The sequence below is a fragment of the Meleagris gallopavo genome, chromosome 3 (assembly GCF_000146605.3).
Source record: "Meleagris gallopavo isolate NT-WF06-2002-E0010 breed Aviagen turkey brand Nicholas breeding stock chromosome 3, Turkey_5.1, whole genome shotgun sequence".
In the NCBI taxonomy this organism is placed as follows: domain Eukaryota; kingdom Metazoa; phylum Chordata; class Aves; order Galliformes; family Phasianidae; genus Meleagris; species Meleagris gallopavo.
Window position 1 is genome coordinate 6296565 of NC_015013.2, and position 25599 is coordinate 6322163.

At 43.0% G+C, this 25599-nt stretch overlaps 1 long non-coding RNA gene across 1 annotated transcript in view; it reads right to left on the minus strand.

Moving 5' to 3' along the window:
• Positions 1 to 13059, minus strand: part of LOC116216418 — a 28411-nt gene extending 15352 nt beyond the window's left edge. Inside the window, exons 1-3 of the long non-coding RNA XR_004159106.1 lie at positions 12751 to 13059; positions 1331 to 1429; positions 412 to 517 (exon numbers count right to left, since the gene is read on the minus strand). This is a non-coding gene — a long non-coding RNA (uncharacterized LOC116216418). The remainder of the gene's footprint in view (positions 1 to 411; positions 518 to 1330; positions 1430 to 12750) is intronic.
• Between the last annotated feature and the right edge of the window lie 12540 nt (positions 13060 to 25599).

Here is a 25599-nt window from a genome sequence, read left to right on the forward strand (position 1 = left end):
CTCCTATGGTAAAAACAACACACTTGCAGCTCTCTAAAATATTAGGATAGCAACATTAATGCTATTGCTTTATCCAGTGCAGCACATGAAATGTTTTCAGGGTCCACTTGCGCTATAAGAAGCAAAGCGAGGTCAGCAAAAAATACTTCCTCTGCAGCACAGCTATAAATCTACGTGTACAATGAGAGCAGCTAGGAGCTGTTCTGAAAATGTCATTTCTGATGTGCAGCTGTGGGCTAAGAGAACAGGTTTAACACTGCTTAAGAAGCCATCATGATGAAAATAATGCTGTGAAGTGGGTGATGTGATTTAAATACGAATCAGCTTTCTTTCTTTCCACACTCTTTAGCTTTAGCTTGGGCTGATGTACGGAGAATCCAAGGGACTGCTGACAGAGACCTTAATACAAACCTTGCCTTGCTTCAGAGTCACACTCTGTAGAACATTAGCCTTCAAATGAGCTATAGATGTTGGCAGAGGTGCAAGGCAGTGGAGGACTGATGTGCTGCACTCCAACCTGAAACGTAGAATCACAGAATGATAGAATTGCTCTAGTTGCAAAAGACCTTAAAGATCACTGAATCCAACCACAACCTGACTATACTACCCTAACTCTAACAACCCTCTGCTAAATCGTGTCCCTGAGCAAAGGAACTTTCACGTACTTGCAAGTCTGGTGAACACCAAGGGAGAAAAGAAGAAGCTGGAAAGATATGCACCCAAATTTATAGGAAGGACAGTAAAGGATAATATTAGATAAAAACTGGTGAAAAATGTATGTTACATATGATTTTAGTCTTTAGCATCCTTTAATCAATCTTTTAAGTCAAACAAATTATATTACTTCAAGTACCAATCTGTTACTTTTCTCATCAATGGTGCTTGTGCCTGGAGTCCTTTCTAACTTCTTCCTTGCTTTTCCCTGCTACAGCTTTATTGAAACAGAGCATATATACGCCCCATATTAATTCAACCCATCTATTTGTTATAGTCAATGCAACGTAGAAACAATCTGCAGTTCAAGCAATGCTACACTCACTTTTCAGCACCACTGCATTTTTTCATGTGGAGTAACATGCAGGAGAATGAGTCAAGAGTAAAAAATGCCAGCCAGGCATCCTGCTGCAGTCTTCCTTGACTTCCCTTTCCTTCATACACCTTCACACACGCTTTGTGCCTATCAACCTAATGACATTGCCTCATTAAGAATCCAAAACAACAAAAATTCTGTGAAAGAAAGCAGTAGCTTTAAAATTATTCTTATTTCCTTGTTGCTTTTCTGCAAGATCGAATTCTTGAACATTCAATGGAAAAAAGATCAGAAAATTACTGTGAGTTCCTGTGCCTGTCCCTTTTGTGCTACTCATACTGCTCCATGAAGATGGCCTTCAACTCAGCCGGCCCCTGAGGAACAAGGAACTGCCAAGTCCTGCAGAGACAAGGAAAAATGGCAGGTAAATCAGAGCTGCACACCCTGTGATCCCTCAAGTATTGTTGTCAGTTCTTATAAAGCATAACAATAATTCTTGGGGGAAATCTGAGAGCCATGGCTGTTACATGGGTTACTTTTATTCCTCCCCTGAATATGTCTTGGTACTGAAGAGGTTCTGGTGCAGAATAGTGACTTCTGGTTCTGAACAAAGCCTCTCCAGAAAAGAACCTGCGTGCTGGCAGGAGCTTTGCTATGAAAATCTGCTTTTTAAATGAATAGTTTGTTAGTTCAGTGGCTGAACAGCTGTTCTTCAAGGAGAAGTCTTGATTTCATTCTTACTGCTATTGCACTCACACTGCAGACAGTAATTATTTGCATCTTGCAAAAAGCCTTCAGGAGCCTGATTCTCCACTGCCTCACACCTCATGCAATCATTTACATCTGTGCAAAGTGAGTGTAAAACACTATCATACCACTGTAACCAAAGAGGAGGTCTTATTTCACCACCTTCTTGCACCAGACTGAGCAGTGGAGAATTAGACTGAAAAGCTCTTGAGAGGGGCTGACAGCATGTATGCACTCTACTCTTGTTTGCATGGGGACAATGTTGACTTACTTTTTAACCTCTGACTCAAGGACTCTGTGATTGCTCAGTCTGGAGAAGAGGGGGCTCAGGGAAGACCTCATCGCTTACTACAACTACCTGAAAGGAGACTACAGTTTGCTATGGAGGTTGGTCTCTTTTGCCAGGTAACTAGTGATTGGATGAGAGGGAATGGCCTCAAGCCATGCCAGAGGAGATTCAGGTTGGATGTTAGGAAAAGTTTCTTCTCAGAAGAGTGGTGAGGTATGCACAGTCTCACAGGCTGCTTGGGGAGGTGGTGGAGTCACCATTCCAGTACGTTTTCAAGGAGAAGATAGATGTGGCACTGAAGGACGTGTTTAGTGGGTGTGGGTGATGGACTGATGGTCTTTTCAATTGTAATGATTCTATGAGTCTATGATTCTATGTTTCCTGACTGGCCAGCTGGTGTGGGAACCATCAGATCCTCTCCATGCCCAAAAGGCCAAGTTCTTGTGTGCCTGAAGGAGCAGGTGGCTGAGGATGATGAGGAAAGAGACTGTGCTGCATGGACACTGTAACACTGAAAACAAATGGTGTAGGAGCTGGGCAAGGCAAAATACTGCAAAAGAGAGATGACATTTGTGTAGAAAACTGCTTTTGTTTCTTTCCCATTTCACAGGCAGTGTGTCTATTAAACGTGGCTTTTGCTGCCAAAGGACTTGTCATATTACATTAGGTTTAGCAACTTCTGCTGTGGCAAAGTGTGCAGTGTCTCCCTTCACATAAAGAAAATATTTTCACAAGTCTGTTCAACCTGCTAACTGTGATTACAGACAGTTGGCCCCTAACATGACATTTATTGTTCCGGCTCCAAGAAAGAGCCTCACAGCACTGTCCAGCCAGCTACCTGAAGAGCACATATGTGTGTGGAGATCTTAAGCAAGCTTCTGCTAACGACTTCATTTTGTACCTTTTTAGAAGGTCTTTAGCAGTTTGATACAAAAGATGCTATAGGGAAGTGCTAAAAGCAAGAACTTAAGGAATATATACAAGCTATACTTAACGTGGACAAACCTATTCTTTTCATGCTTACCTTAAAACATTTACTATAATATATCAGATCCCTTCTGCAGGTGTATTTTTGCACACATTTCTATGTTGCTCAGCAATGTAAATGTTAACTGTGAATTACTGGATTAAAAAAAAAAGGAGCTAAAATACCATCGTCTACCCTCACCTGGGAGACCATCACACCTGGAGGAAAAAGAGAGTGAGAAATCATACCAAAATTAGGGGTTACAATGGGGCAAATAATGCCAATGAGAACCACAAGGAACGGGTTGATCCAGTTCAGTCCCCACATCAAGAAGTCCATGAGAAGTTTGCCCTGAGGAAATTTTGTCATGAAAAAAAAAACCACCAACTCAAACAAAACCAATAAGCCCACAGTGTAAATAAGCAAAGGACAAACTCTTCCCTGTAGGATATGCTGATTGCAGTCACAGCAATTTCTAGAAACATCTGCAAGGAGACCAACTTCGTTATCGACGTATCCAGTTGGTGTTTAGACCACCTACTCAAGGCCGACCTACTCATTTTCCTGGCATTTGGGAAGAATGCAAAAATAATTAAGGTTTTGTCAGGACAAGAGCATTTGGTTATTAATGGCTTTATGTGAGAGGTGAACAGTTTTAAACTAAATTCATTTAAAATATTTTGTATGCATTGCAGTCATTTAAAGATGTGTTAAATGGCCTTCGCTTTCCTTTCTTGCACAAGGCATTTGTAGGGCCTGAATTCTTACATGACTTGGCCTATGCCACCTTACTTTTTGGCAGGTCACTTTGCTCTATTCTTTTCCAAACAGAAATTAAGCTTTGGCCGAGGGAGAAGCAGAGCAGAATGCAGCCTGCTGCAACAGCTTGCAGTGAATTGGAAAGAACTCTGTGTTACAGATGAGAGCTGAGCAAATACCCTTTTTTTTTTTTTGGTTTAATTTTACTGTCTTATTTTTAAACTTGCATGTGCATCGGCCAGCAGCACTGTGCCTTATTATAATATTCCTATTAGGCAGGTGGATATACATCGTGAGCAGAGAAGAATTTAGCTCTATTTCATTTAAAGGCATGCTCTTCAGTGATTAAGTTGCGTCTGTTGGTTTGGGAATTCAACTGATTCTGCAGTGTCACTCTGAACAGTCTCCCTCACAGTTTTGTCTTATATCTGAAAACCATTTACAAAAAGGCCAAGTGATTTACAAAAGGGATATAGAAGATTCATTGGTGGACTTTCATAATTTCTTTTGTTGGAGTTATGCCTCTGTTGATAAAAAAACAACTTGTCCCCAGGAAGGACACGAGAGCTTCCGCCTTCCTCCTTTTTTCTGCCTATTTAAAACAAACAAACAAACAAACACATTAATTCTCTGCTTGTCTTGAGATCAGCTGAAGATGGACTGGATGAGGAACAAGAGGTGGGTGCCAGTATCCAGCAAGGAGGAGCTTACACATCTAAATGAAACCATTTTCCTTTCTCCGTGTCTCCCTACCTAAAGAAACCAGCAACCCCCCATGACAGGATCTTTTCCTAGAGGTTTCCGATGCACTACACTAAAAGCCATTTCCCAAGACCCTCCAAAAATCCCCAGGGATTTTTCATGGCCTAGCCCGAGTTAAATTAAAAAGCATATTCATGGGGAAATGAGTAATCCCCTGCCTGAGTGCAGTGGCTTTGTCAAAGTTTGTGATCTGGTACACTAACTCTCTGATTTGTTTGGCCATGTGAAAATCTTTTAAGCTGGCTCGAGAAATTCACCCCTGAAGCCTCTTCTGGGGCTTGTATTTTTTTATTTTTCTCCCATTTTCTCAAATCTTTCCCTTGTTTCTAAAGAGTGCCATAGTCCATTCCTGAGCCCTCAAATCCAATTACCAAACAATGTACAAATATATGGCTGAGCGTGGTCTATGGGAACAGCTGCAAAATTGCTAATATTAGGTCTAATTTAGCTACAATAAATTAGCAAGTGTGTGGAAGCAAAATGATGACAGCATAATTATAACAAAAGTCGATGTGTTGAAGTATATGGATGACAATACATACTAATTTTAGTGAAAAAACTCACCAAATGAAATGCATGCAATGAACAGACGGGACTAATAGCTCAGACACATATACTTAATGTGACCAGTCAGTGTAAAAACAAAAAGATAGATGAAGCTGTTCAGAATCTAGTGCTAACAAGCAGTGTAGTCTGAAACCATTAACTGTCAGGGGTAATAACACTCAAAGTATTGAAGTGCAGTAAAACAGCAGCACTTTTCTCGGGATGATGTGCTGATGTACAAGCACACACCTGTGAAGAGGGTACTAAATCTATCCTTGCGTTTATTACTATGGAGGGAGGAAAAACAACACTAATAATGTAAAGTATAAACGAAAATAGCAGACAGCAGAGAGTGACATTTGCATGGTCCCAGTCAGCTTGTTAGCTGAAGTGGGTTTTAATTAGCTATTTTCCAGCAAGCAAACGAGCAAATTAGTGGCAGCCATAAACAAGCAGAGACAATCAGGCCCAAAGAAAAAAAAACATCGGACCTTTTTCTGTGTGTTTTCCTTTTGGAAATACAATGCCTTCATGCTCCAGCTAAATATTTCGATTGACTAGAAGAATGCAGCAAAGTGAAGACCTTGGCAATGATGTGAATTCGCAGAGTGGCTTCGGGCACAGCGTTAACAGCACAGGGGAAAAATAACCCTGCTCTGACCCAAACTCAAGGGCCAAACGTGGGGTCTCCCACTCAAAGCATCTGCTACGTGCCATCCTCAGATGGATGCTTGTTCATCTGCTGCTCATGGGATTGCATGGATCCAGCACCCTCCCTCACCCGACTCAAGATGCAGGATAGCAGAAGTTCTGATTGCCAAATAAATAATTAATAAATAAAACCTGCCGAGATGTTACAGTAGCGTGAACATGGGATGAGGAGAGTTTGGTCAAACAAGGGCCAAAGTCAAGTGCTGAATTTAATCTACCTGAGGGTAGGAAGGTCTTATAGATGGATCAGGATAGGGTGGAATGGTGGGCTGAGGCCAATTTTATGAGCTTCAAAAGACCAAGTGCTGGGTCCTGCACTTGGGCCCTAACAATCCCATGCGTCGCTACAGGCTTGGGGCAGAGTGGCTGGAAAACTGCAAGGAGGAAAAGGATGTGGGGTGTTAGTTGACAGGCAGCTGAACACGAGCCAGCAGTGTGCCTAGGCGGCCAAGAAGGCCAACAGCATCCTGGCTTGTATCAGAAATAGCATAATCAGCAGGAGCAGGGAAATGATTGTTCATCTCTACTCCATACTGGTGAGGCTGCATCTTGAGTACTGTGTTCAGTTTTGGGCCTCTCACTACAAGAAAGACGCTGGGGCCCTGGAGCATGTCCAGAGAAGGGCAACAAAGCTTGTGAAGTGCCTGTAATACAAATCTTACAAGAAGTGGCTGAGGGAACTGGTATTGTTTAGTCTGGAGAAAAGAATGCTCAGCAGAGAGAGAGACCTCATCTCTCTCTACAAGTACCAGAAAAGAGGTTGTCGTACGATGGGGACTGGCCTCTTTTCCCAGTTAACTAGTGATAGAATGAGAGGGAATGGCCTGAAGTTGCACCAGGGGAGGTTCAGGTTGGATATTAGGAAAAATTTCTTCTCCAAAGAACAAAGAGGTATTGGAACAGGCTGCCCAGAAAGGTGGTGGAGTCGCCATCCTTGGAGGATTTCAAGAAAAGGATAGATATGGCTCTGAGGGGTGTGGTTTAGTGGGCATGTGTTAGTGGCTGGACTAGATGATCTTTGTAATCTTTTCCAACCTTAAAGATTCTGTGATTCTACCTCAGGCTTAAAAAACTGTAGTATTTCTGCTACTAAGCTGAATACATTAATAAGCATCACTAATGAAAAAGACAGCAAGTTTATCAGTTTCTCTTTTTTTTCCCTCTGATTGTAAGAAATATGGATGTCACAACAATTAGAAACTTACTACAGAGGAAAAAATGTTTCAACCATTAGATTTTATACCTGAAGGATTTAGGCAAGTTCAACATAAGATACAGGCCTGCATAGTGAGGGAGCGATAATCACACCGAAGTAGTTCCTAGGCAGGAGGGTTAGTGGCTAGACACTAACGTAGACCTTGAGAAACTTGAGTTCATGTTTCTCTCCATCAGAGACTTCTCCCATCACTATGGGCAACACACCAGTCTGTCTGCAGGTTAATAGTAATTCTGCCTCTGAAGTTTGCTGCGAGACATTCATTAAATACTGCGTAGGGCTCAGATATTGTGGAGAAGGGGCTAATTAGTGAGAAGGAAAGCAAAATTCCTAATAAAAATTAATCTTATTTATGCATCGCTATTGGTACACGTGACACTACAGCAAGACATTGCAGCAGGCTTTCAGTTGGTATAAATTATCAGAGAGCTGCAGGAGAGACTCTTGCATCCCTGTCCTTGTCTTGTGCCAAGGGTATTACAGTCTAATTAATACAGATAACATGAGTGCAGACGCCTACCTGTTGGGTGCAGTTGGAATACTAACACAGGCAAAGGGCCGGGGGAAGGCCCTTGAAGAAGGCTTACTTTTTACTTTGTTCATTTGTTTAGTGTTGTTCTGACGGTCACAGAAAACCCTGGCAATGAGCAGAGCCCAAGAGGCAATTAGTAATGGGCTGAAAATGCAATGAGCCAAAAAATGAATTAGCTTGAGCAGACCAGGCACAGGCACAAGGGGATGATGCTTTTTGCTAGTTTCTTACCCCCTGTGCCTGTACTGAATTTGGGAAAGTAGAAGGAGGTGTGATTGAACACAGGAACCTTTCCTGCAGCACCCAGGGTAGCTCCTCACTTCGTGAAGCAATAGCAGCATGCAGGTAGCCTGAAAAAGCTCTTGCCAAAGATAGTGCTTGCCCCTAAAGTTCCCTGCCATTGCTACTACTATCACAGAAGGGACAGCCCTGGGACAGCCAGCAGGAGCTAACCCCAGCTGCGCCCAGGCATGAGTTCCCAGGCCTGCCACTGCCAGCAAAGATGGGCACAAAACAAGCCTATTACAAGCAAGTCTCCTCTGGGTGATTTTCTGCTCCCTTTGCCTCTTCTGAGTTTTGGTCCTCTATTTATTTATTTATTTTTTCCTTTGATGGCTTTCAGTTTTTGCTATTAGCGAATATGCATGCTTTGAATCGGGATTGGGTCTTTTGTTCTGAGTCATGAGTTGGTATTGTTTCAGCTCGCACAAAACCATAAGTACTTTCACCACATTCAAACTGTTTGCACATTTTTTTACAATGAAGTTTTTTTCCCTGGCTCTGACAGCTGTATCCAAACACCAGAGGGAAAAAATAGGTAATTGCTCTTGCAGGCAAGCATGTATGGTTACTATCTAGCATTCACACGAGGCAGCAAGAGGTAACTGTCACCCAAATTGTCACGTTAGCCATCATGTTAGCCATTAGAATCAAAGATAATGATTCCTAGTTTAGAGGAGCTGCTTGACTGAATCACAGAAAAACACAACTGCCCCCAAGTGTGTGCTAGAATGATTTTCAATGCATGCTGCAGTTCTGCAACATTCAGTCCTGTACGGCCCATAAGTTTGGTCCTGAGAGAGACAAAACTCTGACAAAAAAATAAAGTTGTTTTGTGGAGTTCAGGGAGGGAAAGTTCGAGGAGAAAAAAAAAATTATTTAAATTCTCTTCTTGCATGGAGAGCTCAATGCTAAATGAGCTTTCAGGAAGGCCACAAAGCACACATGCTTTTCAACACTTCTCCTTTCTTCCTGGGTCATGCCTGATGTCATTTCATCACGGCCAGGGGACCTGGGGAAAGTGGGAGCAGAAGAGAAAGAAGAAAGATGATCTTTAAAAGAACAGACTGTTGAAAATGCAGAGCAAAGAAATCAATTCAAAGCTTTATCAGCATACAGCACGTGGAAAAGCAAGAGATTCCTCTTCAAAGAATAAAGTCCCCAAATGGATAAAGGTTAAGATAAAGGAGCAGAATTTCTGCCTGGCTCCATCCAGCTCACAATAGCTCTGATATCATCCGGATCTTTTGTTGTTTTTTTTTTTTCAGGTGAATTATCACCGAGCATAAGAAAGTCATGACCAGCTGCCTTAGCATCCCAATGGAAAGGAGGAAAGGGTCTAATCCAAACGTCTGACACATTATATCCACAACTGCAAATCTTTGCCTCAGTTTCTGCCAGCCTTGAAAGTTAAATGGACAACACCGTCCATTTCTTATGCCTGCACGGCTCTGTTGCTTTCAGTGAAGATGCACTGTTGTAATTGAGAGTCTGGTAAAGAACCTTTTTTGCTGAGTGATGTTACTATCTTCCTTGCTAGAACTCCTTTAGCCTTATAATAGCTCTTTTTAAGGGATGGTCTGATCTACTTTCCGCAGCCTTCTGCAGAAAACAAATTGCATTCAGAGCACAGGAGTAAAGTTGAAATTTGAGGCCCATTCCAGTGATACCTCATGCTACTCAGGACATGTTCTGATGACTCCTCTATGCAGGAAAATGAGGAACAGCTTTCAGTGAGGACTCCAGCAGCCCAAGGAGACAGATCCACAAGCAGTGAAGGCACTGGGTATCCAGCCCTACACAAATCCAACCTGTCTGAAGGCAGGGGCTATGTTAGCCCAACCTGGGCATTGAAACAGTTATTCTTATAACCTGTCCTCTGTGGCTTTTCTGCCTAAACCATGCCATATAAAGAATAAATTGGAAAGGGTGCTTTGCTTAGAGTTAGCCCCACTGTTGGTCTCTGGGGACTTGTCTAAACATAGTAAGAGAGACCGTTGAATTTTCATGACAGTGATAGAATGACTGCACCACAAATGCACCAATGGCCACAACAAAGCCATTCCTTCCCTCTCTTTCTTTCCCTGTCTCTCGTACTCCTTCATGTGCAGTCCTCTTCTTTACTTTAAGGCTAGTGATACCATCCTTATGTGCACTGAATGTTCAATAGCCAATAGACTCTCAGGAATTAACAAGAGTGCCTAGCAAAGGCAGAGGAAGATAACACAGCAGTCATGGCAGCAAAATTGGATGCTTCATAGTATCTTCTCTATGACTGGGTCTTGGAGACAAAAATCTACCTTCAGTTCTCACTAACTGCAGAATAGCTTCAAGAAGGAACGCTTATGACACTACTTTCTTCCTCCAGATTGCTATGAAAGAACTGTTCCTGGTTGACAGGAACAGAAACCTAACCAAGAGCACAGTAAAACCCCCAGAGACAAGAACATGTGGTAGCTGTGATTGCTCTTAACTTGAGCACCATGGGTCAAACCAGGAGCTCTCTGGTTTAGTTAAAGGAAGCTGCCACGTCTAATCTGCAACCAGGATTAAGAAATCACTACACCATTTTAGAATAGACAGTCACTTTAATAAGGGCTGTTCTGTACTCTATCTGCAATATTTTTAACAGTCAGTATTTTGTGGTTAATTTCCCTTATAACAAGATGTATTTCTGTTGGAACTGAACTGTGGCCAGGCTGACTGGCTGGAAATGAAAGCAGCTGGCTTTCTACTTTGCTTATAGAGGGGAAGAGTTAATCCAGTCACATATTTCCATAGGACACGGACCAGACTGAGCAAGAACAAGTGTCTCTCCTTTCCCTTCCTGGTAGATCCCCTTATGAGAAAAAAGGGAGAAGAGCCAAACTTCTAAATACAAATGTTTTCCACTGGGTAATGGAAAGAAACCAAACATCTCCACCCTTATCTTTTCCCCCTCTATGCCTTTTTCCCTCTCAAAAGAGAAAGACAGACATCTTTCGGGAAGATGCCTCAGGCTGCTGTTTTGCAAATGAATGATGAAGCCCAGATATGAACTTCAGATCAGACTGTACTTGTAATAGAACTACTCCTTCCATATGTGATTATTGGTAGCAGTGGGAATATGAGAAATTCATAGGCTGAGACACAATGAGCTCCCTCAAAGTCTCAGCATTCTTCTGTAATTTAAATAGATTAAGGATACAAAGCCCTCAGGACATAATCTCACAAGTATATTTTCCTGGCACTTTATACTTAGCCAAGAAGTGCTTCCCAGAGATGTCTTTTTTCCTCCCACTATATCCATCCTCCTGCATCTAGTTTCAGCAGCAGGCAAGAAGCACTGCAAGAACTGGGCAAAACCAGAAACCCTCTTAGTTTGAAACTGAAAGATCTTCGAATCTCAGACATTGGGTCTAGCTCTATGCTAGAGAGAATTCTTACATGTCTTGTAAAATGAATGACAAAAAATCTGATTACTAAAATGACTTTCTTGGTATTACCTTCTAAGCAGAAATTGACAAATAGAAAACAAAATCTTACTTTAATTCTTATCTTCAGATAAGAATATAAATACTTCGGATTTGCAAAGCTATGTTGGCATATTGTGAATCCAGGTTTGCAGAGTCAGGCAAGTACATTCTCTGAACTTCTGCCATTAATATTTTCCCTCTTGTCTAAGTCTAGGGGGTGATGAGAAAAAAAAAAGCACCACACACTGAGAAAAATTCGGTGGTGTTTCTGCATGTGGAATTCTCAGAAAGGTATTTCCTTACCACTTCTCCTACTGCAGTCTGGTCTTCGTCATGGCTTTGGCTCTGCCTTCTCCCTGTACTGCCACACTGCTGCAGATCACCAGCAATAATGCTTCTGGTGGCGAGCACAGTTGAAACCAGCACAAACACCACTGGAGCACATTGCAGATTGCTTTTTCTGTCTCCTTTTACTTATTTTTTCTTTACACATTCCTTGTCTTTCTTATGGCATAGCTATTTCTGTGCATATCAGACAAAAATCTCAGAGTAAAGCAAGGCATAAGATACTATAAAAAAACATTTTCACAAAATTCATACAGTCTTCTGCTATAGTAAATATTTCTGTTATGGTGTGTTGATGACGATTAACACAGGACCTGAAACCAAAACAAATAAGCTGTGGGAATGATATTCATCGTCCTTCTCTCGGTATATTTTCCTCTAAACTCTTTCCAGATTAGAAAATAAATTGTTTTTCAGGACTTAGGTGTTTCCAGTTATGGAATCAAAGATGATATGAACAGAATTAGTGAGAAATATTGACAACAATCTCTGAGCATAAGGGAATTTTCAAGCTGTGACTAGAATGGAAAAGATGGTTGCTTGCCTAACAACCAGTTCTTTTGAGGGACACTGTGAAAATTCAAATTCCCATGCTGCTCCAAGTCATTGTAAAAAAAAAAATGGACTACATACTCAAGATTTTCTAGTATTTCTGCGAAAAAGAATCATCATTCTAGAGTAATGATTGACTTTCTATGTGGTCAAAAGGACAGAGATTGATCCAGCTCCCAAGGCAGCGTGCCTGGACGAAAGTCATTTTCTGGATGTTCACAGGTAATAATTCCATGACTAGCATGGTAGCAGCAGACCACATCTGACCATATCTAAGTACTTGTGAGACAGAAGTGACAGGCTTTCCGAGTAAAACCTTTGAGTGATATTTTGCTATCTGGAAGTAAGAGATTCTGTAAAGCAAAAGGCCTTACCCACTGAAAGACAAGCTGATGAAAACGGGAACACTGTATGAACTATTACCTCCAAACACCTGGCCTCCTCCAGGCATCCTGAGTTTTAATGCCAGTTTACTTCTCTTCACATTGTTTGATCTCTCCTCATTTTCTTTTCACTGAACCCGCAATTTGTTCTCCAAAATAGGGCAACAAATTTCTTACCAAGAGCAGTCAGCCAAAGGCAACACCCAGAAGGATAGCCACGAGACACCAGGATCACTAAGGGAGATGGAACACAGGGACAAAGGTTACACCAACGTATTTCCTTGTTTGAACAGCTGAAGAGACAACAGTTAACGCAGTTCAGCCAGAAGGAACCTGGAATGTCACGTGGTCTGACTTTCCATATAATACAGGCCAAAGAGATGCATTTGCTGTTTCCTGTATATGCACCAGGAACCAGTTCTGGAGAAACTTCTAGAACAGGAGCGTCCAATTCTCTCTGTACTGACACAGAGGAGTCATTTTCCCAAAGAGCTGCAAACCAGAAAGGAGAAAAGATTTTTTTCACCTTCTCTAGGCCTCTCCTCTTTGTCTACTTGTCCGTGTCTCTTGGAAGCTTATGGAGGAGCCAAAAGGCTTCTCTTAGCTCAGGTCTCCATGGTATTAATGCAACATGCTAGCTGAATGTCAAGAAAAAAACCTTCAGACTATCCTTTCCAAACTCCAAGTTCTTTGCCTTCAGCAAGTCATCCTTTCCTCTGCCGCCTTTTACTACTCTCTCCCTCTTACAAAGTTCTAGACCCCAAAGCAGAACAGCTTTAAAAGCAGTTTCATCCAAATCTTAAAATCAGCTTCTGCTTGAAAGCTATACCTGATTCAGTGTGAGTGCCAGTGCAGTTGTGTTTTCCAGAAGCTTTTGTTCCTTTTGCTCAAGGTCCTTCACAGCTCATGAGATGTCCTCTGAGGACACTTCAGACTTCAGGACATCTCACCCAACACTCCAGGAAAGCTGTCCTGTCAGATGTCACTCTGCGTGTTGATCTGGACTTCCCTACCTCCACATACACACACAGAAAAGACAGGAACGAAACACTATCTCAAATGACTGATAAAAATGTTCCTAACACAAACACTCCCATGAGACACAATTATTCCCAAGTGCTTTCATTTTAGATGAAGTATTTTCTTCCTTAGAAACTTCTAGACACTTAATTCTGGAATACTGTAAATTCCCACAGTTTTGAAATACTTGATCCCTCTCACCAAAGAGAACAGTCATGTAACAGTCATGATACACTTTCTGCTTTCATATGATCACTCCTTGCACCACTGGTAGGAAGAAGAAACTCTTGTCCCATTGCGCTGCTGGTTTCAGCAGCATCAAGCTGAGCTTTTCATTTCAAGAGCAAACGATCCATGAATCCAACTCGCCTTCAGACTGGATGGAAGAATCTCTCTTTCTCCAGCAAGAGAGAAATGGTCACTGTTCTCATTTTCCACCACCTCCATTATTGATTACCTTCTTACTGGGGAAAAAAAACAAAACAATAACAACAAAAAAAACAACAAACCTCTTCTGCAAAACAAGGAGTGTCCCTGAAAAAAGCTAACACAACCATAAAACCTTAATTCCTAGAGTTGTTTATCACAACTTTTATCACGTAATGTCCTTCACATGGGTTCCCTCACAGCTGGAACCTGAACTCTCGACTATTGGGTACAAATGCACAAGCTCTGTATTTTGCATTAATGTAGGATTCCTACTAGCTGCCACTTAGAGTAGCCCTGATGTGCTCCTCTGAGCTTAAGGTCAGAGCCTGCTGTGACCCTGCACAGCAGGAGCCCATACTTGCAGGACTTATCGATCTCAGGATGCACTTAGGCAACTCTTTTTTTTTTTCCCAAAACATGTATTTTACAATTGCTTTCACAACCCAGCACAAAGGTGGAGGCTTGCTCTCATGTCCCTGAAGGAGAAGCATCCAGACATGACGGAGAGGACACAGCACTGAGGGCAGGGGGCAAACAGCTCCTTTGTGTGCTAGGGGTGGTGGGAAGCCCAGGGGTTTCCACAGTACCAGTGCAAGTGCTGGGAGGATGAGAGATCAGAAGCATTCTGTGCACCTGTTGGTCACCCAAGAGGCAGCTTAGAAAGCTTGTCAGACTGGGAAGGGTCAATTAGAAACATTTTTATCCATTTAAAGAATGATCCTATCTGTCACCTCAGGCAGAAAGCTTCTGCTCTTCTACCTTTGTAGCAGGACTGCAGCCATCACAGATGCACTTTGTTTCAGTAGTTTTTCTAAACACCCTTAACAAGAATGCTGCTGTAAATTGTTTGAAAGTTATTTTGCTCCCCAGACAATCCTTTAGTTTCCTTATAATCACAGATAAATGAAGAAATATTCTAGTAATTATGCCAGCAAAGAGCAATTGCTTTCAGAGATGGATATTATAAAAAGATCCTGAAAAACAGCAATGGCTCAGTTCATCTCCCCAGTCCCAGCTCTGGAGAGGACTACAGACACCCTATCTTCCCCAGGAAGGGCACTGTTGGGATCAGCATCTTCCCTTGCCCTTGGCAGAGCCAGAGCAAGTTTTGGGTCTCCCACGCCACAGCAAGGAGCAGGATCCTCCTCAAGGGAGCCCCTCTGCAGGTGCTGCTTTGCATGTCTGGAAGCTTGAACTCCCAAACTTAGCCAAGACAAATGCTGTCTATCTCACAAGCCTTGAGATCTTCTGAAAACCTCTCAGCTCTTCAACAATGAGGCCTTTCCTATCTGCACTATAAAGCAATACAGTCTCCTCCAGTCCTGGGTCTGGATTCACCCCATTTTGTGCCCACAAACAAGCTGCCGAATGGCAGCATTTGTATACACATCTTTTATAGGTGAAGATGAGAGGGGAAAGGAGCCGCAAGCAGGTCCAGCAGATTCTTCTGAGCAGAGGGCTCCCAGGACAAGGAGGCTGCTGCTTGTCACTTGGAAAAGCCACGGGATCTGCTAACAACACTCTAAAATGCTGAGTTTGCCGATTTGAAGAGGGGGATGGAAGAAGTGTTTCTGTCAGCTTCCTCTGTCTTTGCTGAGACCATCTGTACCAGAGAAGTGACAAAAGGAGGGCATGCAAGCTGCAGTCCGGTGCAGTGTGCGATAATGATGCATCTCCCGGAGACAGCGCTGCCTTCAGATGAGATGTTTCCCCAAGAACGCTGTCACTCGTGGTTTGCTGCAGGTGTCAGGTGCTCCGACCGTTGCTGTTATTGTTATTCGATGTTTGCCGAGTGCCAGCGGTGCACCTGGTGCTCATCATCAGCTCAAACAAGCTGCCGATTTTTAACAATGGGCCAACTGCATTTTCACTTGTGAAAATTTGCCTATTTGCTTCTTCAGGCACTATCATCTCCGAGGGGAAATGTGGAACATAGTTGTGTTTCCTTCCTCCAGGACTTTCAGTACCTGTTATTTTTTGCAACGCACAGCAGCCCGGCATCTCACCACAGCGAGCCCATCTTTTTTATCCATCATATCTCCAGGATCAGACCACTAATTCATGTACAGGATAAGACAACTGCCAAATTATTATACTACAAAGAGAAGATCTTCAGACACCTGTCATCCTGATGAAAGCAGCACCATCAAGTGACCTTTGCCAGTTCAAGGTCGATAATGAGACAAGTCAGGCAGGAAGAGCAGCGTGTGCTGACTCCATTAACGCTGGCTGTGTGCACACTCAGTAGCGCTGCGTCTCCTGTCAATTAGTGTGGGTAAACCAGGGACTGCTGATTGCCAGAGACACGGCATAGCGAGCTGCTGCTACCTTTACTTCTACACCCTGCTGCATTTTAATTAGCTCCAGTCCCCTGACTATTTCTTCAGAGCTTCATTACTGCCGTCTTCAAGAAACTCAAGGCGAGCCTTTTACATTGCACATCGCTAATGAGAAGAAATGTGAACATCCGCACAATGGAGTTTGATAATGCTGGACTGTCTGTATGCGTGCCTGAAAGCCTATGAAGATTTAAGGGGCTTCTCACTGCAACACGGTGTAAACGTCGCCCAGAGATGGCAAAAATTAGAATGCATCAGACTAGTGAGGGAAAGTATTCCCAAAGCAGCCCACAGTGCAGAATGGAAAAATGACGCGTGGGCCATGATGGGCACAGGTGAATGTGCATGCCTGCACAAGATGCTATTTCAATAATGGTTATTACAGACTGCATACATACATTACAGCTCGATAGCACGAGGTATCCTCAGGGCACACTGCTCTGCACCATACGGCCCATGCAGAACCCCCCCATGGATGTCCCACAGTGGCAGCCATGCAAAGTTGCAGACGAAGGACCCCAGGCATCACTCAGTCATTCTCCAGGCGGAGCACCACAGCTTCCCAACTGAAAGCCACTTTGTTTGTTACTGTCTTTTTAACCTTTCTGCAGTCATGTTGATAGTATCAGCATAGTCACACTCATTTGCCTTGAGTTTCAATTATATTTGAAGCAAATTGTGATAGATAATTGCTGTCGTTACTGCAGAGCTCTGACCAGACCAGCCCCAAATAGCTTCAGGTTAAAACACTGCAGCCTGTGCAGCTCTCTTCTTACAATGCACAGATGTGTTTGGGCAGGTCAGCTCGGCAGAGAGTACCAGTGAGGGATTTACACTGTTTTGAGGCAAATTCTGAGTCTCGTTCTGTTCTTCCGGCTTTACCAGCTGACAACTCCCTCAACATATGGGAGGGCCTGTTGCTAATGCTTGGCTTGGGCATCTAAATATCCCTGTTATAGCTCAATATTAACACTGACTGAGTCCCACTCCCATCCTATATGACCACCAGCATTCATTCACTCCTCTCAGCAATGGCTGTTTTAATTAACTTCTCTCGTATGTCACTTATGCCCTTACAGACATGCAGTCTAATGAGCCAGTAAAACTACATTAGGATTGTTTTCTTTTGTTAACACTGTTATGCATCTTGCAGAGGCAACAAAAAGTTGTGATGCCAGTGTACTTGCTGGAGATGAGATGCAGAAGTCATGGGCTGCTCTGAAGAAATCACAACAAACCAGTGCTCCAGGAGGGGATGCTCCCATGGCTGTGAAGGAGAGGGAGGAAATCAAGCCTGGAGAAGCTGGCTGGCTGCGGTGGAAAGCTCGGATCATCTGTCATCCTGCAAGGAAGTGGTTTGGGACTGCACCTCCCTGGGGAGCCTGTGGCCTTTGCAAACTGACCTCCAGGGCTATGCAGCTCCATCCTGCTGCTTGTCACAGAGCTGTGCTATAACAGCATGCTCTAGCTCCAGCATATTTCCATTACCCAGAAAAAATACAACAAACAGTCCCGTGCCCCCATGCCTTATGCCCTCTTTATACTTGCTTTCAATTACTAAGAAAATAATCTCTGCACCCAGGCATAAAATGTGGTTTGTACAAAAATACGCAATCAAAATTGAGGTTGTTCTTCTAAAGTGAGAGGTTTTTGCTTTCCCTGAAACAAGAGCCTGATGTCAGCAGTCAGACAGACGTGCACTGCCCCAAAGCTAACTAGAAAAAGCCAATAGGCCTTATCCAGAAAAGATGGGATATCCAGCACTCCCTCTCTGCTATTCCTCACCCACAAGCAGTCAGATTGCTTCGGTGCTCATGCTGTGCCTCCTAACAATCGCTTGCTGGCCACCTGTGTGGTTATTTTTAAAACGGTAACTTTAAAAAACACCCACCAGCATCCAAACATATGGATATGTGCCTGCAGGCTGAATACATTCAGTATGTACAGCTATTTCTGTGCCTGATGCAGCCCGATACTCTGTAGGGGCACCTCCCTATGTACTCCTACAGGCGTGTACAGAGTGCTGTGGGATCAGGCAGTGGGTATCATCTTGTAACCATCATCTAAATTCACCTCATCGTTTCAGTGCTGGAGCATAATTGTGCTGCCTTGAGTGATAAAAACACAGTTAATACAAAGGATATGCAACTCTTTTGAAATGCACAAACACCGTACAGAAGACAGCAAGAACGGCTGTGTTGCAACTTCCACAGGAGAGCTCTGCTTCACAAATCTCTGCGCAGAGCAGGTGAAGGCACTTTTACCAACTCAGGGTGTTCTACTAGAAGTCCCTTTCTATTTATTTTTCATAACGTCCCCGCTGTGTGTGTCTTGAGAAGTCTGAAAACATAAGCTTCAAGGCTCAAAACCAGAAAGAAAGTGCCCCAGTTCCTAAAAAAAGTGATGTGGGGTTTCTTGTAGATTCACGGTTTGGGGGAGTACATCCTGTTGTGTAGGGTAGAGCATAATCCGTTATTTTCTAATGACCATTCTAGCAGAAGGCCTCTCGCACTTGAAAACGATGCAGCAGGTCTGGAATTCAGACCCTCCTTCACCCTCTCCTCTCAACAGAGAAAAGTGCTGTTTTTCCATGCTCATTTACATTTTTTTCACGGAGATGAACTGATTTCTTGACAGAAAACTGTGTCACCAAGAACACTAAACATATTCCTTCCCCCACAGAACCGATGTATCTTCAAAGAGGAGAAAACATTCAAAACCAAAATATTTTTGTCACACACTTTATTGAAACCCAGGAAGAAAATATTCCTGATGTATTTCACTGAAAATCAAAACGCTTTGGCTGCAAATATCGCAGGAGTGTCTCAAGAGAGGTTCTAATGCACAGAGGCCCTTTTCCCCATGGCGTGGGGAGGCAGAGGACCTCTGTTGTGCAGCACCTCAGCCCCTGGAGGAAGGCTGTGTCCTAGGGGAGGATCTGCTGGGACAAGACAACTTGGGCACACAGATTACAGGAGTGCAGCAGCAATCTCTCAAAGCCTAAATGCTTTCTTGTAAGGCTCAATTGCTTCATCTGATTCTGGGCATTCTTCAAAATTCTAATTTTCCCCACAGTTTTAAACAAAAAGATTGTGGAAAAAACACTGACATTTACATAGACTCTGTATTTTTTGCTTTTCCCACACTTCCTCAGACCAGCAGCTGGCAAGCCAGGTAGCTGCCAAAAGAGGCCTCTGAAGCAAGCTGCAGTGATGCACACAATGCAAAGTCTCGCTATGACCTTACATCTGAAAGACTGTGAAGAATTCAAAGGAAATTCTCCCATGACTATCTCCAGACTGGGCTGTATTGTCTTCAACAGTGTCTCCTTCCCTGCAGTATCAGCCAGCAGGACCCTAGTGTGCTGGCCACCCCTCTCCAGCTATTTTTCCCAAAGTGAGGCATCCCACAGCATGTGAAGCACCAATGTAGGTTATCACGCTGGATGTCTGTCACACATCATGACTCACTCTGGGGCTCTGGCACATCCCAAAGTCTGCTCAGAAATGCCTGTCACTCTGCGTCCCCTCTGTTCAGCTGACAGCTTGGTGAAGGGCTGGGCTCTGATAATATAATGATAGGAGATAACATACAGACAGCAGCATCCAACCATGGGTACCTACCGTGCCTCAACAGACAGACATGCATAAAGGGTTTCCTTCTTCATCGTTATTAAAGTCTATTTGTGATCACAAAATACGTTGCAAATGAGATAAAACTTTGCTGTGCTATACAGATGATAAAAAGAAAATAATGCAGTTTTTGAAAGCATGCTGGTACCTACTGCTCTTTAGAAATAAGCTGACAAGAAAAGCATAAAAAAAAAACAAACAATGCTTATGAAAATAAAGAAAAAGAAGGATTTAGGGATTTATTCTTGCCCAGTAGTCAGCTACATGAATTGCCTGTGAATAAGGGTTTTAAATGTTTTAAAAGTTTTTGAGGCATATCTAGGCTTGTTTATTTGTCAGGGAATAATATTTGCGCCTTTTTATCTGTCCTGGTCTAAATCACCCCAAACAGACTGTAATGCTGCCAGTAAAGCCGTGTGAATCCAAAAGAGTAGGAGCAGAAGAAAACACCCCTGGCAAGGAAAAAATTAAAAGACATGTATGGCTTGTGCAGCTGAGAGTAGTTCCTGCAAAACATCAAATTACAAAATGAAAACCAAAGGAGCAGGAGGGAGAAAAGATGCAATGTGGGAACTGCTGTGTGTCCATAAGAGATTTATATCAGGAATTCCTGAAGCATCCACATTATCTGTCTGCGAGGAGCATGGAAACAGGAACTGTTGGTAAGGTCTCTCCATACAAAGACATGAAGATAAGAGAGATGTGCATGATTTTCTGTTTCTCCCAAGATTTACCAAATTTCCCTGGAGGCAGAGCCTGGAAAGAAGAAAACGCGGCAGCACTTTTAGGGGAAAAAATAAAATAAAAAAGCAGAAGCTGATAGAAACTCGGGAGATTCAGGGGCAGGTTGTGTCCATCAACTTGCAGCTTGGTGCTGCACTGCTCGGGTTCACCCCCGGCTCCTGGCTCTGCATGTGACTCTTGCCAGTTCCTTTCCCCTGCACCCCAAAGCAGGCACAGCTTGGAGGATGAGCTTTGCCTGAGCAGGCTTTCACAGGTCAGGCTGTAAGCAAACCAGCAGCATTGCCAACAGTCAGATTTCCTCCGTCTGCCCTCGGCACAGGTGAAGGTGAGAAGTGGTCCCAAAAATATAAATGTGTTAAAAATATAATATGCGTTAAAAATACAAGAAGTATTTCAGAATACTTGCTTCCCTGCTTCAGCCACTGAAATAAAAGTAATTTCTGCTGGATATGCACTGCAAACATCAGTTCCTTGCTGTAAGATTAAAAGCAGCTTCAAATGTTTTCTTCAGTACATATTGGTGAAAGAAAAGATATATTTGTACTACAAGGAATGTAATATAAGATAGTTGAAAACACTGGTCAAGTTAGTGGTTGGATGTGATGATCTTGAAGGTCCTTTCCAACCTAAATAATTCTATGATTCTGTGAATACAAATTTTTCTAGAAGAAAGGCCAAATATAAACCAGATTCTGTTTTTTCTAAACTCACATGAGTTGGTATGGAGACTGTCCCTTGACTTCGATTTCTGCCCATGCTGGTGCACTAGAGAAGGACTTGGCTCCACAGCTTTAAAGCTGTGGAACCAACATCGCTAAAGCAACCCTAAGCACCTATGTGAAGAAAATCTCCATGCCTCCCCTCTTTCCCAACTACAAGGTAGCAACCTTTGCAGACTGCAGTTTCCCCAGAAATAAAATAATGAAGAAATTGCTGAAAGCTATATAAAAAGCAAAAGTATATGTCACAGCAGGAAACACAAGAAAAAAAAAAGAGACCTCAAGACCCCAATAGCACTTACTAGGAAAAGTGAGAATGGAATAAGTCTCCATCCTTTTGCTTCCCATTAAAATGTGTTTGTTTCTTCCTACTGACCATCTTATTTGATTTCTATTTTTGTTGGATGGGTTTCTATTATAATCTTTGAGAAATCAAGAATAAAAGTCCACTTGGTCTCCTGGGCCTTGACAGAATTATTTTAAATTCAGCAGAGCAGGGAAGAAGGAGGAAAGGTTTTCATTTTCTGTTTCAGTCTTGGATCTTCCTTTAGTATACGGCAACCCTGCATGGTTTCAAACGTGCTCATTAGGTGCAGAGCTAAAGGTAGCTATAATTAAATGCAATTTTCCATCTACTGCCAAGGTGCATAGGTTTCCAGGGAGCCAGCTCCTTGTCACCTTTTCTGTGTACTTGTGGCTAAATATGAATATTAATGAACTCTCAGCTCTCCTCACCCTCCCCTTTCCTAATTTATTCACAACTATTCTGTCTTTCTGCAATGAAAGAAAAAAAAAAAAAGCAAAATATAATTAGCTTCTCTATGAGCCTTCAGTCTGCTCTGGCATCACTGACTGAGCCTCCCACTTTTCCAGTAGGCAACATACTGACGAAGAGAAGGATCTTTAATAAGATGAGGTTTTGATTATCTTCAGCATCCCTGACAAGCTTCAGAGAGCCCTGGAGTGAAAATAAGATTTATTGCTCCTGTTTCTAGCCATGTCATTCAGGGAAGATGTTCCCCTGTCCAAAAATAAACATTTCTCCCAACTTGGGTCACATTTCTTAATTGAAAATCAGCAAACTCTCAGGGGGAGTGAGGACAGAGGATTTGGTCTAAAACTACCAGTTCTAATAAAAATAATGACGTTTCTCCTCTAGCAAGCCATTCCTCCTCTAAAGCTTACAAATTAGCTTCAATACTGGGTTGTGAATCCACCCTTAGCACAGCCTGCTGACATTGCATATGTCAGCTCTTGGGGCACACTCTCCTCTTGACAGTCCCAGTCCCTGCCTGGCCCACTGCAGGCTGATTCCTGCTCAGGAGATGGCGTCAGGGAACAGGCCTCACAACAGCCTGTTATCTTCTCCCCAAGTTAAACCATCTCTAAAAGCTAACAGCAGTGCAGCACTTCTCCAACCACACAGTAAAGGAGAACACTCCATGAAATACCATTTGTAGAACCAGGTGCCTCAGCACCACATGGGAGAATACTTCAAGGTAGTAGTGGGTGAAGGACGCACAGAGGCATCCCCAGGCATGTGTGGTTGCCCTCACTAGCTTGGCTGGGAGCTGCCCCCCACCAGGAAGGAGATCTGTCCTCTTCTTCCTCAGTCTGCCTGCCTCGCTTGGGCCATGTTACCTCAGGAACAGGCCTAGTCTCATCAGCTCTTTGTTGTTCAACACTGTACTACCTCTGCCAGGGCTGCTGCAAGATCTCATATTTTCTGCCTCTTGCCCCCCTAAAAACAGTCTTATCACAAAGTCTCTTGTACAGGCTCTCACAATACAATAATTCATTGCTTATGCCTGGCCACGTTAAATGGATTGGTTGATGCCATGCGCAGGGACACTGCCAGGTTGCTCTAAGCATGTGCTCACATCACTGCATCTTGTACTATAAAAACCATGCTTCACTTTTCATAGCCCCAAAGGTGCAGGCTTGCACAGAGTGTGCCCAAGTTTGAACTGAAGTGCATTCCCTGAAATACAAGACAGAAAGATGATTTCGACCTTCTCCAAATTATTTTATATTAGATATTATTTCAGTTCAACTGTGTTCACACTTCTGTGGTATTTACTGACTGAAAACATGCTGGCAAATGTGTTTACTGAAGAAACATTCCCCACACACAGGCAAATTTCAGGCAAATATTTGTGGTAAGTAATTTTCAAAACTGCAAACCCAAATATTTATCCCAGAAGAAGGATGCTAAAAGTCCAGTCAAAAAACAGAAACATACCATGTAACCTCTGTCTCCAGTCAGTTGGACAGGATTCCAGCAGATCTGTGGACAAAGAATCCTTTAGAGACATGCTGGGTGTGCTTGATAAAATGCCGATGCATTTATGGGCAGATCAAGACCCAAAGGGGAGAAAGGACAAAGTTTATGGAGCAAGCGACTCATCGCAATAATTTGCTCAGAGCATCCATGACATTTTCTGGGTCTGACGTAGATCCAGAGAGGTCCAGGTAAAATGCAGCCCATTTCTACTTGATTATTTGGCAACTGAAAAGGGATACTCACTTTGGATTGCAGTTTGCAGGCTATACCTTTAGAAGCAGAGGCAGTGGGTGGTGGCCATCAGACCTCAATTAGATATGAGAATATCACATAGATGGAAAGTATGTATCTGCAGTATGTATCTTACACTTATGCTGTAAAACCAAAGGAGAAAAAAACTAGCTTGAGGCAAATCTTATACTAAATCCAAGCCAAGCATCTATAATATACATTTTGTTTGGTATTTATATAGAATCGATCTGTAAACGAAGGTGCCTTTAGTTGCCAAGGGTAGCAGATGTTTTTTCTGGAACCTACTGCCAAAAAGCAAGTTAAAAGGGGGTAGAGAGGAGGAGAGAGAAGTTCAGCTCCTTCAGCACAGAAATTTTGGTGTCTGAATATGCTAAGTCAACCTACTTGCAATAAAATTTAAAACATTTAACCCAAATGGCAGAAGCTGCAGCTGGCTATTTTTAATCTCACTGACAACGTAGCAACTGTACACGAGGCTCAGGGTTCAGCCTTCCTGACACAGATATTTGCCCATCACCTACAAGCGATACATGGGACTTGCCAGAATACTTGCCCCAGGGAATAGCCTGTTAAACTGCAAGGGCAGGATTGGCTCAGGGACTTTTCCACTGCCTCCTCCAAGAAACATGGGTAGCTTGGTGCACCCAACTTGCTCTGGGAGCCCACCTTGGCCCTACAGGCTGTCCCCAGTGTCCTTTCTCCTACAGAGGCCTGAGGTCTGGCCCAAATTCCAAACAGCACACAGCTCCTTCCAATTCAGCACCTTGCTGAAGCCACAGGAGGATTGTATGGCCACTGGCCCATTACAAGAGCCATGCTGCTCTCTTAAACACAGAGGATTTTGTCTTTCTTAGTTCTCAGCCATTCCGTCTTTCATGACCTAAAATTTCATTCTCTCAGCACTTCCTTGAAGATTTTTAAGCAGAACTACACATTAAAAGCCCAAATGGCCTACAAAATTTCAATAGTGTTTTCCCTATTGAGACCTGTGAAAACTGTAGTTTTAATGTGTACTTACAACCCCTTTCTTACTCCTCATCTCAGTGATCTCTGCACAACACATGGTTCAGCAGTCAAAAGAATTAAACAAATATCTAAGAAGATAATGAAGCAGTAAAACCTAGTCTAATCTCTCTGGAAACCTGCCGGCAGAAAAGGCTTAGAATGGTGTTTCACTGCAAACAGGAAAAGAAACGGGAAACACTTTTGCTTTAAAGCAATTGAGAATCTGAAGAGAAATCTGAAATTTTAGAAGAATTTGTCATTTATGTAAGGCAGAGTTTGAAAATTTGAGAGGGCTCACCAAGCCTTTGTGAGGGAGCAGAAGATGATGGTCAGAGCCTGCTGAGGAAGGGAGCTCTTCGGGTGCATGAGAGCTTGCCAAACCAAGAAAGGGCACAAAGTCTGTGCAGCCATCCATGGTACTGTTTCCCCTGCAGGAGGAAGATTTGTGAGGTTCTCTGAGGCCTGTTAACATGCTTTAATTAATGCAAACGCTGGTCACTATGACTGCATCTACGTTCCTTGCTGAGATATATATCACAGAATCTGGGGCAAATGGAGATGGCAGTGTGGACCACAGCTCTGACTGGGCCTGGTGGTCCCTT